Genomic DNA, 14590 nt, shown 5'->3' on the forward strand with positions numbered 1-14590 from the left:
TTTTTTCCCCCCTTCTCACATTATCCGCCTAACTTCCCTTCCCAAACTCCTTTCAGTGATCATTGCCGTTGATTACTCCCAAAGCTCATGGCCCATAAAATGGTGTTTGAGACAGCTCTTCTCTACAGTTTCCGTTCAGCTCTGTGGAGCATTCTAGCTTTTTCATTGTATTGTTCTTAATTTACTGCCCCCATCTTTACAGTCACAGCTCGCTCAAGTATTTTTTAAAGCAGGTTCGAGCATCAACATACAGGTGAAATATTTATTAGTGATGACACTCTATACTACACTATACTACAAGTACCAACAACATTAGAAGGAGAACCTCAAGAAGGAGATCTCCAGAAGAACACAGGCGTTACAGGGTGAGCGGGAAAGACGAAAGGGAGGCAAAACTAACCTAGTTGGTTAAAATTATGATTTATGGGCAATGTACATATGCTACCTGCCACTAGACAGGGCTACAGACAGACAACACATGCTGTACCATATTAATAAGAACACTTCAGCGACTCCAATGCTCTTCATAAACCACTATAAATGGTCAATGGGTAATGGTTTTAACCAGTACTAATAGACTGTGATGACTTCTCGGCTGGCGAGTGCAACAAGCACTGGAGTGACCATACACAAGGTAGTTTCTTTCTTTCCATCCTACAATGGGCATCCATCTGAAATAATTATGCTTTGATAGAGCACAAATTACAAATTGAATTTGGTTGCTCCAAACCAGGTGAGCAAGGTGAAGCAGTGGTTAGCACTGCAGCGTCACAGAAAGAAGGTCCCGAAGAAAGAAGGCAAAAAAAAAAAAGTCAGTCATTGTACGTGTGCAAAGTTCCACAAAAATCAGAATCTAAACATTAAATGGCTCTTAACCTCCAGAGACCCTGCATATTCATAAGCAGACGTTACATGTGACACTTCTGCACCTTACATTTTATTCTGCTCAACACAGACGTGATGAATCCCTAATAAGAGTTCAGGTCTCAGGAGATCAACTACATACACTATATTTGTATAGACAATGTTGCAGTCCCTAGTTTTAACTGGTAGTTAACTAGCCTGTTTTTTAGTAAATAACCAAGCCTCTCACCATACGAATAAAGAGCTTCACAGGAAGGTTTTAGTGACTAGACCTAGAGTAAGAAAAAAGACGACACATGGCTGTTGCAGCACACAGATTTGTGTATGAATGCATACCAACAAAGCAAAAGTAGCCCACACTAGCACAAAGCAGGTTTAGAACCTTTTACAACATGTTATTTTGGAATTTCACTGTTATTACCAATCCAAACAGACTTTCTATTTTCTGCTAATTACTGCAAAAGATGTTTTCACCAGTGATATGTGCAAATGCTGTAGTGCAAAAACATCTACAAGTTTCCCTTTCGGGCAAACTAGATGCCATATTGACTCATGATGGGATGGGCCAGCAATAGCTCATAACTTCTGCTGATATCTTTGCAATGGGTGTGGGACATAACATCATAGCTGATGACAATTTTAAACTTATTTCTTTTAAAGAAGCTCATGTGTTATACCTTTAAACATTGCAGCTTTCCCCAGACTAGCACGCTTTAACCAGCGATCCTTAAATTTCTCTGACAACTTTCACATAATCATCCTGGTTTGTTTGGGATTACATTCAAGCGCTGAGTTGCTGCACTTAACTTTTATAGGAACTTTATGTTCTATTAACTCCTCTATTAGTAAGTTAATGAGCAGTGGGTCGGATGGAGGAGCTGGGGGGACAGGAAGACAAATTCCGTCTCTGTTTTGGAACCATTAAACCCCTAATGGATTCAAATGAAAACTAATTTTCTTCTATTTAGAAATTAGTCCAGATCAACACAACGAGATGATTATTTTTTCAGTCTTCTGCCTACAAATTGTTTTGTTGCCCCAAAATTACCAAAGCAAATTCATTAATGCAAGTTCAAGTGTCTGATGAAAAATTTCCATTTTGTATTTTTCTTACCCAACAAACGCTGCAATGCAAAGTGCCTAAACCTGCATTTTTTCCTAATGGCCAGCAGGGGGCAAATCCTCTGGTTTCACATCAAAATTACCTTACTGCTCACTTAGTGTATAAACACATTCCTGATGGGTTTATGGTCTCAGTGTGTAGTTCCTCCTACTAGGTTCCTAAAGGAGTCAAAAGGAGGAGTATCTCGGGGTCCCATTCTTGATTGAGGGGAGAGTGGACCAGGAGATTCACAGACCAACTGGGGAGGCATTCTCAGGGCTTTGGATGCTTTGTTGTGGTGAAGAAAGAATTAAGTATGAGCGCGAATTTGTCAATTTACCAACTAATCTACATTCCTGCCCTCACTTATGGCCACAAGCTGGGGGTAGTGACCGAAAGCTGAGTAAATGAGCAGAAATGAGCTTCCTCCAAAAGGTCATCACCCTAGCAGTAGGGTGAGGAGTTCAATCATTCAGGTGGGGTTAAGAGTACAGCTCCTGGGTAAGGCGTTTGAGACATGTACTACCGGAAAGAGGGCCCAGAGCAGACCCAGGACACATTGGAGAGATTACAGGCGATGGATGGATGGATGGATGGATGGATGGATGGAGTGCTATATAATACAAGTACATAATTACCAGGCTACAATCCTGCACACTGACACAAATCCCTCCTCTGAAGAGGACACATGTGAGATCTTCCTTTTAGTCTTCAAGTATGAACAAGACAACAGCAAAGAATATTTGAACTAAAAACCAGCTCAAAGGGCATTTCACAATAATTCTACTAACAGGTGCAGGTTGGAGAAATGGAGGCTGAAATGCTATGAGCCTGACTGCTCATCAGTGCTTCAGCAGAAGATCAGACTGTCTGCTTAGCTGGGTTTGGCATATACTCGGCTTTAGCATCACTCTGCGTTCTTCCACACTACCTTTGTGTCACTATGCTGTCTGTACAGATTTTATAGCTTCAGTTTTCTGTCCTGGATGCAGTTTGCACTGTACCTTCACATTACTGTCCATGGGTGTAATAAAAACAAAAGTAATGTCCACATATCCACTTTTTAGCTGTAGACCATTCCACTGTTTTCCCTGCATACTAACTGAAATCAGCTAATTGTGGTATAAATGTCCAGGATTAAAACAGGGAATGTTTGAGTTTTTTCCTTTCTGTGCCCATCGAGCAGGTAAATGAAGAACCTTTGTAATGTAAGTAAGGGCATAATTTTAAATGTAATTTGATTACTGAATTCAGTCCAGCAGTGTGTTGCATTACAGAAAAAACATAGTGTTAGTACAGTACTGGTGACTACATTCTTCTTTTATATACCAGTCGATGATTTCTTATCTGTAATTGCAAATAGGGAGTTGTGTTACTCATTTATATAAGAACATTAATGATTTAAAACGGTCCTTAGATTTAAATAAATATATATTTTTAACAAATGTTCCTCATTTTGGAAATGAAAGCCGTTTCCTGCTTTGTATTTCAGCTTTAAAAAAAAACATTTTCAGATCACAGATTACACCTTCATTACAGCTTAGCGAAAAAATAATTTAACAGAGAAGATGGAGAAAGCGGAGTTAAATAATTAAAATGTAAGGAACACAGCTTTTCAGGAATTAATCTCTCGTAGACGCCAATATGCACAACTAGGAGATGTTTGAGTCCTCTTCCAAGCTCTGTTTTACAAGAAAAGCAAATCTGGCCATTTCTTTTGTCCATTTAACGAATTCTGTGTGTATGAATGAAACCGACAGCGTTGCAGAGCAGCAGTGTTTGGACGTCTAAGTTATCTTTGGGCCCAGATCTTCTCCCTCGGTTCAGCTATGCTGGGCCGGAGCCATCCATGCCTGCCTTCTATCCCCTAGCTCGCCCACAATCCCTGATTAATGTGGTCTGGGCGGGAGCTGTCAGAAATGGCAGAGAGAATCATGGGATTTCTCCTTCAGAGTCCCAATGACACCCAGCAGCTGCAGGAGTAAACAGATGACTAACCACTGGCCTTTTGGCAGCCTGTGGAGATTCACATGGAGGGAGGGCTGTGAACGTTGCTTTGACATTTAGGTGGATTAGAAAGTTCTTGGGTTCTGCTCTCGTGGTGTCAGAGGTGGTTGGCATAGTAATTATTTGCGTCTCGGTTTTTCTTCCGCTTGACCCCCAACCGCAGCGAAAATGTAGAGCTTCCACTTACTTACAGACGTTTGCTCGAATTAAAGCGTAAAACATCCTCATGCGCCTCATTTAAAAACAAATCACATTCTGTTTGCGTTGCTACAGGATAAACAATAAGGAGCTTGCTTTGAAAAAAAAAAGGCAAAAACAAGCAATTGTCATTTCAGATCATGTCCTTCTGCAGAATGCATTTCAAATCTGGGGCTGAAGCTGTCCTGGGGGCACAGTTTTGTGTGAGGTATTGACATATTAAAGGCTCCATCAGACAATGACTGGTGTTTTTCTTTTTTAAACCACAAATAAATTACCCTCCTCAAAACACTATTACTCCTCTGAAAATGAAAACTCACTCATTGCGAATGTCTCATATCAGGTAAAAAACTGGAGAGAATTAATTAACCTTTGTCATTTTAATTGCTTTAGTGACAGCTGTCCTTTGGTGCCGGAGCTATCCTAATGCACATACTGTGGGCTTGTCAATTACTTTCCCAGTGAATAGATTAAAACGCCACAGAGGATAGAGTCATTTCATTAGTCAGAATTAATGCCCCCCAGACATAACCAGGTACGAACACTTCACCCCTAAATATGCAGGAAAATGAACAATACTATTAAGCCCATATGAATCGAATGAATTGTGGCAACATGAAATTAAGTTTACGCTCTATTTAATTCTATCCCACTGCTTATAATACATTTGGCGTACTGGGGTTTTTTTTCCCTTTGAAAAGGAATGAAAATTTAGAATATTTTTAAGGCTTTTAATAGATCACCTCACACACCTAAAATGCAGGACACCTATGTGCCGCAGTTAATTGCTCTAATGGATGTTAGCATCATAGCCCTGTCAATTCTTACCTCAGTGGATAATGGCTGACAGCAGCAGCAGCGACTGTCTAATTCTCCCATTTTGCTCTTTGCACATCTATGATCTAATGCCGCTCAGCTCATCATGAATCTGAAAGAAATTAGGCTGCTTTCAAATGTCTGTCTGCTGGGTGTCTGCTTTCAACACCAAATGTCTCCCAAGTCTCCAACCTTTTATCCCATTAGATAAGACAAGAGTCATTTTCACACTTAACCAGAACGCTAAGCCCTCCTTTCATGTATTGTCATGATTTTCACACTCGCATGCACAAAGAGTGATGGGAAAGTTCTCATTATGTTACAGTGGATGCAAAAAGATACATAAAATCAAATAAAATCAGTATTACAGAATTACAACACCAATATGAATCTTTATATTGGATTCAGTCACTGTTGGGTTTAGTTTACCTGTGTTTGAAAATCAACTAGTATCAAAGACAACTAGCTGTTTTGCCCAGTATTGGTGTTTTTCATTATTAATATTAAAATTATAAGAAGGTGAGTGCCAGCATGAGCTTCATGTATATAAAATATATGGAAAATAACCAGCTTGAATGGTAATATTAAAAAGCTGGATTAAAACACTGCACTGGTGTCCCAAAGATTTCTATACGTGTCCCAGAAACCATATATAACATTTCTTCTGTTGGTAATTTTTTCCTTTTAAAGTGAAAATCACAGAGAGGGGATGGATTAGACTGAGAAGCGAGCTGCATACTCATATGAAAGTGACTCAAGCACGAGCTTGTCACAAAGAATACCGTTTTATTGTCTGTTTGAGTCTAAACGAGGCCATAATTTACAAAATGAACATCATACTGCACTAAAAAGACTTCAAAATAGCTTCCGAGTAAGTTGACTCATTAAGAAAGTGTTTATTGAGATCAACTGAGCAGCAGTTTTCCTTTAGTGCTTATTGACTTCAACACCAAGTCAAGCGACCCTCTGAACTGAGAGCGCAGGAATCGGATCAATTAATCATTTCATCTGCGCGCAGGACAGAAAGTAGCAATTATTACATTGCTACTTGTTACATTTAATTAACCAAATCTTCATTTAGTTTCAGCTGAAAAATCAGGGCATAAAATGCCATCTTGTAGCTGATAACAGTGTCTACAAGGTGCTTGTTTTGACACATTTATAAAACTGAAGAAAAGATTTGGTAATCAGAAATCTTGATTCTCTTTCTGTGGTAAAGTGTTCAGATGCAACTAAAATCAAGATTTTATTTATTTAAATGTGTGCAATCAAATATGCAGAAAAGGGCTTCGTGCTTTATAAACAGATCCACAATTCACAAAATAATTATTTAAACGTAGATTAATTAAACAAAAAAAGACTTATTCTCCCCCATTTAACCTTTAAAGGTTACTAAAATTTGATTAGCTGGCTTTACTTAAAATGTCTAATTAAGAGTGACAAGTTAGACTTTCTCATTTTAAGCGTGCCGTTAGGAGAATAAGTTACATGAACTCAGTATTGTATAACAACATAAAGGATAAAATGCAATTCACACAACCTAAGGCATGCAATTTATGTCCATGTATTACATGCAATTTTATGATATATGTACTTTAGAAACATGGATCTCAGTTTGAGTCTCCTTCGTGTACCCTGTGCACCTTACAATAACAGAAACACTGATTTTATTAATATGTAAACATTAACACAGACCCGGTGATTGTTCCATTTTTTGACCTAGCTAAACCTTTACATTGTTCTTAGCCAAACACTAAAGACTACACACACAATAATCAAAGTCTAAGCACAAAAAATAAGTGAAATAATTATCACAACACTGTCTGAAGGCTCTGAGGTTAAATATTAAAAGTCCCATGAATATTTACACTCCCCATTTCAGCTTGTCAAGAATAGCTTATTAAATGAAACAAGTACACACAACTATACTTCTCAGATTACCAACAAAGGCAACAGTGTTGGTTTCGCCATTTCATTATTTTACTCTCGGTCATAAAAAAAACAAAAAACAGAGTAGGTTAGTATGATTTGATCTATCAGACTCTAAATGGTTTTCAAATCACAATAATTTTATGACACTTTTAAGGTAAAACTGAGCTTTAGGCCAATTAGGCCATAAATCACAAAGTGAGCTTCATTTTGTGTTCAAATAAGACTCCTGAGTTATTTTAACTCACCAGATGTCGTTTTTCTAATGACCTTTGCTCAATCTGACTTCTTTTTGCAACCAGAGAAGATGCCCTCTGCTGGCCATTAGAAAAAAATGCAGGTTCAAGGCTTTGCTGTGTTGGCTCACTTTTCAGAGCCAAAAGCTAAGTCTATCTTTTATATACAGTCTATGGCTAACACCCAAATTTCGAGATAACTCAGTATAAATAGGTAAAACTAGCTTGAATTAATATGTTTAACTAAATTTTACTTGTTAATTTTTTTTTTTTATCCTTCATTTATTTTATTAGGGACCAGTCACACAGCTCTATAGACCAGCTGGCACCTCCTGGTAACACACAGACCCCTAAGGAAAAATGTGTATGCAAAAACTGTTTGGCGAGTACATGCTGAATATTGCTGACAGGTGAAAAAGGTCCAAAGATGTATACAGAACTGAAAACCAATTACTTTGGTCACCAGCAGATCAGGATGGTTACTTGTGGTTTTCATGGAAGACTGACGTGTCTGCAGACATTCGCCAGCTTCTCGAGCAGCAGTGATAATGTGCAAGCGTGACACAAACTGGGAATAGAAAAGCATCACCTTTATAATAAAAGTTGCTTCTTTTGAAATGTTCTGGTCGCAGTGTCACGAGTTACAAACCAACCACTGTTAAGTCTTCCTGAAGGGAATGGTCTCCTCTTTCTGATTAGGCTCACATTTTTCACAGTTTTACTGCTGCTGAAGTTGGCAGACAACTTCACATCTTTTGTGCAAACTACAGGGAACGAGCCAGTAGCAGATTACCTCTGCAAGGATGGTGCAGTAGCCATCTTTGGCAGCAACCACTCAGGGAAAAACTATTTACTCTAACAACCAGTGGTTGACAGGGGGTCACCAACCAGTCTGTAGGCAAGCGTGACTGATGGGGCAAAACTTTGTAGGAATACATCAAAAACTGATTTACAAAAATTTTTAAAAAGCATTGCATTAGTGTTTCTCTGACTACAGAGTCTTATAGTGAAGTTATTCGAGCTCCAGACATTTCTGCTCATCAGGTTTCTTATCATCTTAACATTTTTCAGATGGCGGAGGTGAGGTTTATTGAACCAGACACAGTCAAGTCAAGTACTGATCTCAAAGATGTGTTTGCTTTTCAAATGACACAAGATATAAGAGGATTACACAGCTCATGAATATGCCCCGTTTCTATCCTCTGATTTATCACTTTTTTCTCTTTATCAGAAATGCTCATCTCCATCCATAACAGCCTGCCACACCACACAAAGGCCGATGCTCTCGTGCCTGAACAGTTTAGATTCAATTTCAGTTAAGAACAGAAGAAAAGTTAAATGTGTATTTGATCTCGTGAACATTTTCACATGTGTCTGTGTGACGAGCGTGCCCCCAACAATCCACAAACAGCTACCCCCCAGAGGAAACGAGCAACTGGTTGAAAATCTATTTTTATGATACACAACGTTTACTGAAACAACAGCAAGGAGAGGTGATGATTGGTGAATATCACCCTGTCAAAAACATCACTGAAGAACAGAGATAGGTAACGCTATTTATAATAGGCAAGACACAATGAAAAGAACAAACCGATCATTTTCTCCATCATTTACATCTCCAGAAGGGAAGAGAAAACCATAAAGGTATTACACAGCATCTGGTTATGTATCAAACCTTCAAGGCTTTGCAGACAGCATTAATTTTAAGTTCTCATACAGAAAGCTGTCTGCATGATGAGTTGACCATTTTCCCATGTCATAGACTAAATATATAGAAGAATTTTCCTTCACCGTCCTGCCTTTAAAACAGGCTGGCAGGTACAACAACCGGGGCCAGCTTGCTCTGGAGCTGGGGCTTCGTTTGCCATTGATTTATATCTTAAACAACCTCTCCCGGTGCTTCCACTGCTAAAGGTGAGATGCACAGCCAGTGTTTGTGACAGAGATGGACTAGGAGCTGTGGCAAGAGAGAGAGGGATGATGCTGTTTTAAAAAATGCATCACCATTAAATCAAAGAGTAACCTTGAACGAGTTCAGGCCGGTGCCAGCTCGGTGACACGATCTGCCCTCAGCACGCCGTGCCACGGAGCATGCCAAACAGCGGGGAGAAGAGAGAGAGGGCTGCAGCGCTCTGATACAGGTTAGGCCTGTAGTGCTGGGTAGCAGTCCGGCTCGTTGCTGACCAAGGGCATTTACACAGGCATTTTGTCCAAGTTGGAGCAACCTGTTATGGGAAAACGAATGAGTCTGAAGCATGTCCTTGCAAACTGCCTTCAAAAGGTTGACTGAAAATAAATAACATCAATTAATTGATTAGACCCCCACCCCGCTATATGAAGAAAAAAAACGCCCACATTCCTCAGCAGCCGATGTCCAAAAATTGACCTTTTCACTCCTGAAATATGAATTATTCCTTAGGCTTCTTACAGCCACTGAATCTTTTCTGCTAAATTTAATAATCCCCAACACAGTCAAACACACACGCATCTCACTCAGCAGCTGCACAGCATCTCCTCCTCTCCTCTAGCACACAGGCAGGTTATGATGCATGGAGGAGCCGGAAGGAAGAAAGAAGATGAGGTCCAAAATTGCTTCGCTGTCTAATGTCACTTCGTGAAACACTTGCACCTTTTAATCCATCAATTTGTGTTCCCGGACACAAATTTTCATCTAACTGGTTTCACGTGCTGATTTGTGTCCACGAACAGACACCGAATATTTTTTTTAAAGCAAGAAAAAAAGTCCACGTTTGGAGGCTGGGTGTGTTAGCAATGGAAGAACATTTTAGTGCTCACCCTAGAGGCAATGGTTTGAATCCAACAAATGGAAGGTTTTTACACTTCAACTGTGTTTTACACACATTAACTATCATTACAAACTACTCAATGCGGTTTAAGCATTTAAAAACACTAAAAAAAGGTTTAGAGACTAAAACCAACTTAGTTAGGTTTAGATAATGATCTTAGTTAGGGTTAAAATCATAGCCAGTATAAGACTGATGTAGTATTTCATCTTGAAAAGTAAAGCCAACACTATAGTGCCATAAATATACATTCTATGTAATGGCCAGCAGAGGGCCAATAAATAGACCCTTATGATTTTGATTATCTAGATATTTGTGAGAAATCCGCCCTTCATACCCCTGATCTCTGACCTCACTAAACACTTTTCTGACAAGTTTCTGAACTCAGTCGCTAATTTCGAATCACACTGAATAAAATATGAAGTTCATTCTGTAAATTATGGTAATTCTAAGCATCAAAAAGGAGGCTTATCTGGGATTTGCCAGTACTTGAAATTGACAAGTTTTTAGCCAATGAGTGTTCACAGTCTTGGATAAATTCACTTGGGGATAAATAAAGTCTTCTGATTCTGATTCTGATTCAGTGGCTTGTGACTGACCAGTGGCCGCTGTCTCAGTGACTATGTCCATGTTTTACATTTTCTATGGTTAAAATAAAACAGTGGCTACTTTTTTAAGGCTTGTTTTCTCAGTTGCAAGTGTGGCAAGGCTCTGCTGAAGACTCTTGATAACATACAGCTGACTGACACGGAACAACTAGACAATTCCTGTCCATGAATGTAAACAGAGATGTCTTTCCACGACTATTTCAAGTTGTGATGTGAGATTACACTAGGTATTAATTATAATGTTGCCTGACCTTTTGGTTTTCAGAAAATATCAAAAACACAGTAAAGATGGACGAGACTTTTAAAAATCATTCCCCAAAAAAAAGGACGTGTGATAGATTTTATATTCATACATAGACTGAAATCTTGCTGAAACACGTCTGAGCTATTAAAGTGCAGGAGCTGATAAATTAAAGCATATCAGTGTCATTTTCAGTGAGATGAAAAGATGTTTCATGCACATTTGTGCAGGTTACTTCTCAAAAGAAAAACCACAAAAGCAGGGTGATATCAGACAAACCTGTCAGCTTGTTACAGTCTGATTCCCACCTCTGGCAACCAGGCAAACACGGGAGAGGACAGAACAGTAAACTATGTCTATATGTGTGTTGACTTAGCAGTGATAATGCTAATGAGAAAAGCTGAGATTAATTATTTGAAAGTGGCACAGAATGTTCGAGAGCCTCACTGCATTGTATTCCAGCATGCTTTGAACTGTTATGTGATGTATTTTCTTCTACATAAATATTAGAACTGGTGCAGAAAGGTTTAACAGATTCCAGTAATGAAATAAATTATGCTCAAAGTTTCCTGGGTGACAATTTGCCTTTTTTCTTTTTGCTCTCCTCCAATCCTTAAACAAAAACTACACCTACGGCACAGACTTAGAAACCAGCTTGCTACATGATGCTCAACTAACTAACATCACCACATGCTGTGAGCTGGATCAGTGAAACTCCCAGTCTAAAGAAGTTTGCACCTTTAATCTGAGAAATATCTTAATATAAGAAAAACTTTAACAGGACATCTATACATGACAAAGAAATGCTGCTGTAATAAATGAAAGAAATAAGTCAGCGTCACCTTTGAGCTTTAACTGTAAGAAATAAACGTGTAACATTACCGGACAAGTTCTGTTAGCTGCAGCTCATTGACTGTCCTGTAATTATAAAACATAAAGTTAATTCACAGAAATTTCTATAGTAGAACCAAAACAAAAAAAACAAAACAAAACAGGAACTTTCCTGTCATTTCACTTTTTTTATCTATTACCTAATTACCCTAGTGTTGCATGAATGGCCACATTGGAGATATTTATCAGTAAAGATGAAGCTGCAAAACATGAAAATACAGAAAAAGGTCCAAAATTACACCTTCCTTCACATCTGTTGGGGACAAATTGGCTTCTTTGCCAGCCGATTGTGGCCCCGGGCATTATGTTTCACGCGCATGCTGTTGACGGCATGGGCACACTGACGTCACACCCTGGTTTTGGATTCTGAATTTGGAAGCCTCTGTGTTAGCATTTTATCTAACACTGGTTTTCCGGAGCCAGACTTAAGACTACCATGTGTGAATGGGTTTAGTGCTGAGTTATCAGGTGATTAACAGCTGCATCCATAGATTGTATAGGGGCAAGGCACACATATTAGCTAATTAAAGCAAACACACTAAAAAAAACAGTAACGTTTTACTCACCAAAACTAAAGCAAAGACCTCTTGAACCATCAGTGCTGCAGGCCATATTATTTGTCAGGTAATCCAGCGAAGAATGCTCCAAAGGCAGCACAGAGGTTCAATTCAGCAAGTGTAATTAATGGAGGTAAGACCTAACAGACACCTATGGGGTTTGCTCTTGGCGCACCTGTCACTCAACGCAGCCACGCCTCTAACTTTAAACCTTAACAAAACGAAGGGTATAGAAGGTGGGGTTCAGATCCCTGTTGTCTGGAAAAACAGTGTTGTCCACCTCAGTGTATCAAGTAATATGCACTAAAAGCTCATTTAAAAGCACAAAACAATGTATATCTGATTTACAGCAGAAAGCACTAGCTTGCACTTACATGCGTCCCTCGTGCAGTTAAAATAATCCACAAGAGTCCACTTTGCCGGTCACAGGTTTAACTCCACAGGACTCTCTGGCTCGATGCCACTGTACACAGTACGACTCCACAGCTAGTTAGAGCTGTGGAACCTGTATTAAAGGGTACAAAGAAACAAGTAGAAAAATACTAATTTAACCATAAAATATTAAACTAAAATGAATTATCTCATTATGCTTAGTTTATCCATAAGGATTCAAAACCAAAAGATATTGCCAACAATAATAATTTGGGTAGAGTATGAAAACATATTAAAAACATATTTACAGATATAATCAGACTGCATTTTGTTAACTCCATGACCTCATAGTTGAATCGTGTCCTCCAACGCAGCCACCATTATGTTGTTCATTCATTTTCATGGAAGCACAAGCTCTGTCCGCAATTAAACTCATTACAACTGAGTTCAACCAATTTTCTAGTGGTTTGGTCCTGCCTTGTTAAATAAAAATTTTTTTAAAAACGCTGGAACAGCTCTGTTTGTCTCCCTCATATTTTTACCTATGTGGTGAGAAAAGAAAATGGAAAAAGGTTCAGAGCAAAGAAACACTTTCACAAAGAGAAAATACCAAATGTGAATGTGAGATTACTTTTATTGTTCTCGTCCGCTGCAAGACAAAGTCCCCAAGCTAATAAACAGGTTTAAGCACAGCAGACTAACAAAGCATTAGAGTGTAGCCTAGAGGAGGAAAGCCCCACTGGTCCTTCAGCTACAACAGCTGAACTTTACATATTACTCGCTCATGCAGATTACCGAATCAAGGAACTACACTTATTTACGCTTTTTAATAAGGCACCAAAGCCTCAGAGGAAATTCTTTATTGAGACGACTGCTAGAAAAGCCGTGGAACTGCTGAGTCCCAGAACGGCACCCATATTTTCAGTAAATAATGTCTTCTGGGCTGGTATGGTATGCATAAAACAGTTAGCGGCGTATGTGGACCGACTCAAGTTGTGTGCATGCATATCTTGGAAATAAAACACCTTGCAAAAAAGATCCCTTTACTCGGCGTGTTTCAGGGAAGAAACTATCTGTGGTATATAACTTATTTTTAAATCTAACTTCCTCCACTTCTCCCACATTCATTGAGACATGTCATCCATCTATCTGGGCCTCCGGCTGCAGTAGTTCCTCGGCCATGAGTGGCTGCTGCAGCGGGGCTGTATTTCAGCATGTTGAAGTGCATGGAGAATTCCCATGAAGGGTAAGGGATTATGGATTTTGGCCTCTAAGCTGCCTGGATGCCCAGTGAGGATGTCTCTGAGCGTAGTAATCTTCAAACACCACGCAGAGTGATGAGTGGGCACTGAGGAGTTCTACTCAGGATCTAAATGTGTTCCAGCAAGTTACTGGTGAGAGAGAGAGAGAGAGATAGAAGAAGAGAGAGAGAGAGAGGACGAGAGAGAAAACACCATTTGGTGCAGAAATGGAAAGGATCGACTCAGTGGCTCCTTCAGGCAAGAGACACTTTTGATCCTGTGACCGGTTTTGAGCTATAGTCTGTGTCGAAAACTCGTGCAGAGCAAGGGATCATATTGGAGTGGTGCAAATGTAAATGTCATGGTTCCCCATCACCACACATAAGCGCAGATGGAAAAAGCCAATTGGGCAATTTTTGGGGTCAGGTCGGGCACTCTCGGGGGGTGGCAAACCTTCATAATGAGGCCACTCACAAGTCTGGTTTAGTCTGTGTCCCAGAAAAAAATAAGGGGATCAGTATGTTGGCTATTCTGCCGTTAGTTGATGCAGAGCTGATGATAGCGGAGTATGAAAGACACTGCTTGTTAATACAAAGGAAAATCTCTCAAATGAAGCTCAGCGCAGAGTTAAGAGTAAGGAAATGTCAGAGAAAATCAATAGTGTCTGATCAATATCGGAGAGGAATTCCTCTGATTGAATTAGACCCCCAACAGCATCACTTAA

At 39.4% G+C, this 14590-nt stretch overlaps 1 long non-coding RNA gene across 1 annotated transcript in view; it reads right to left on the bottom strand.

The window, feature by feature from the left end:
• Positions 1 to 12423, bottom strand: part of LOC102081983 (uncharacterized) — a 58351-nt gene extending 45928 nt beyond the window's left edge. The window contains exon 1 of the long non-coding RNA XR_266577.3: positions 12263 to 12423. This is a non-coding gene — a long non-coding RNA (uncharacterized LOC102081983). The remainder of the gene's footprint in view (positions 1 to 12262) is intronic.
• Positions 12424 to 14590: the final 2167 nt, after the last annotated feature.

This window comes from Oreochromis niloticus, linkage group LG11 (genome assembly GCF_001858045.2).
Source record: "Oreochromis niloticus isolate F11D_XX linkage group LG11, O_niloticus_UMD_NMBU, whole genome shotgun sequence".
NCBI classification, from domain to species: Eukaryota; Metazoa; Chordata; class Actinopteri; order Cichliformes; family Cichlidae; genus Oreochromis; species Oreochromis niloticus.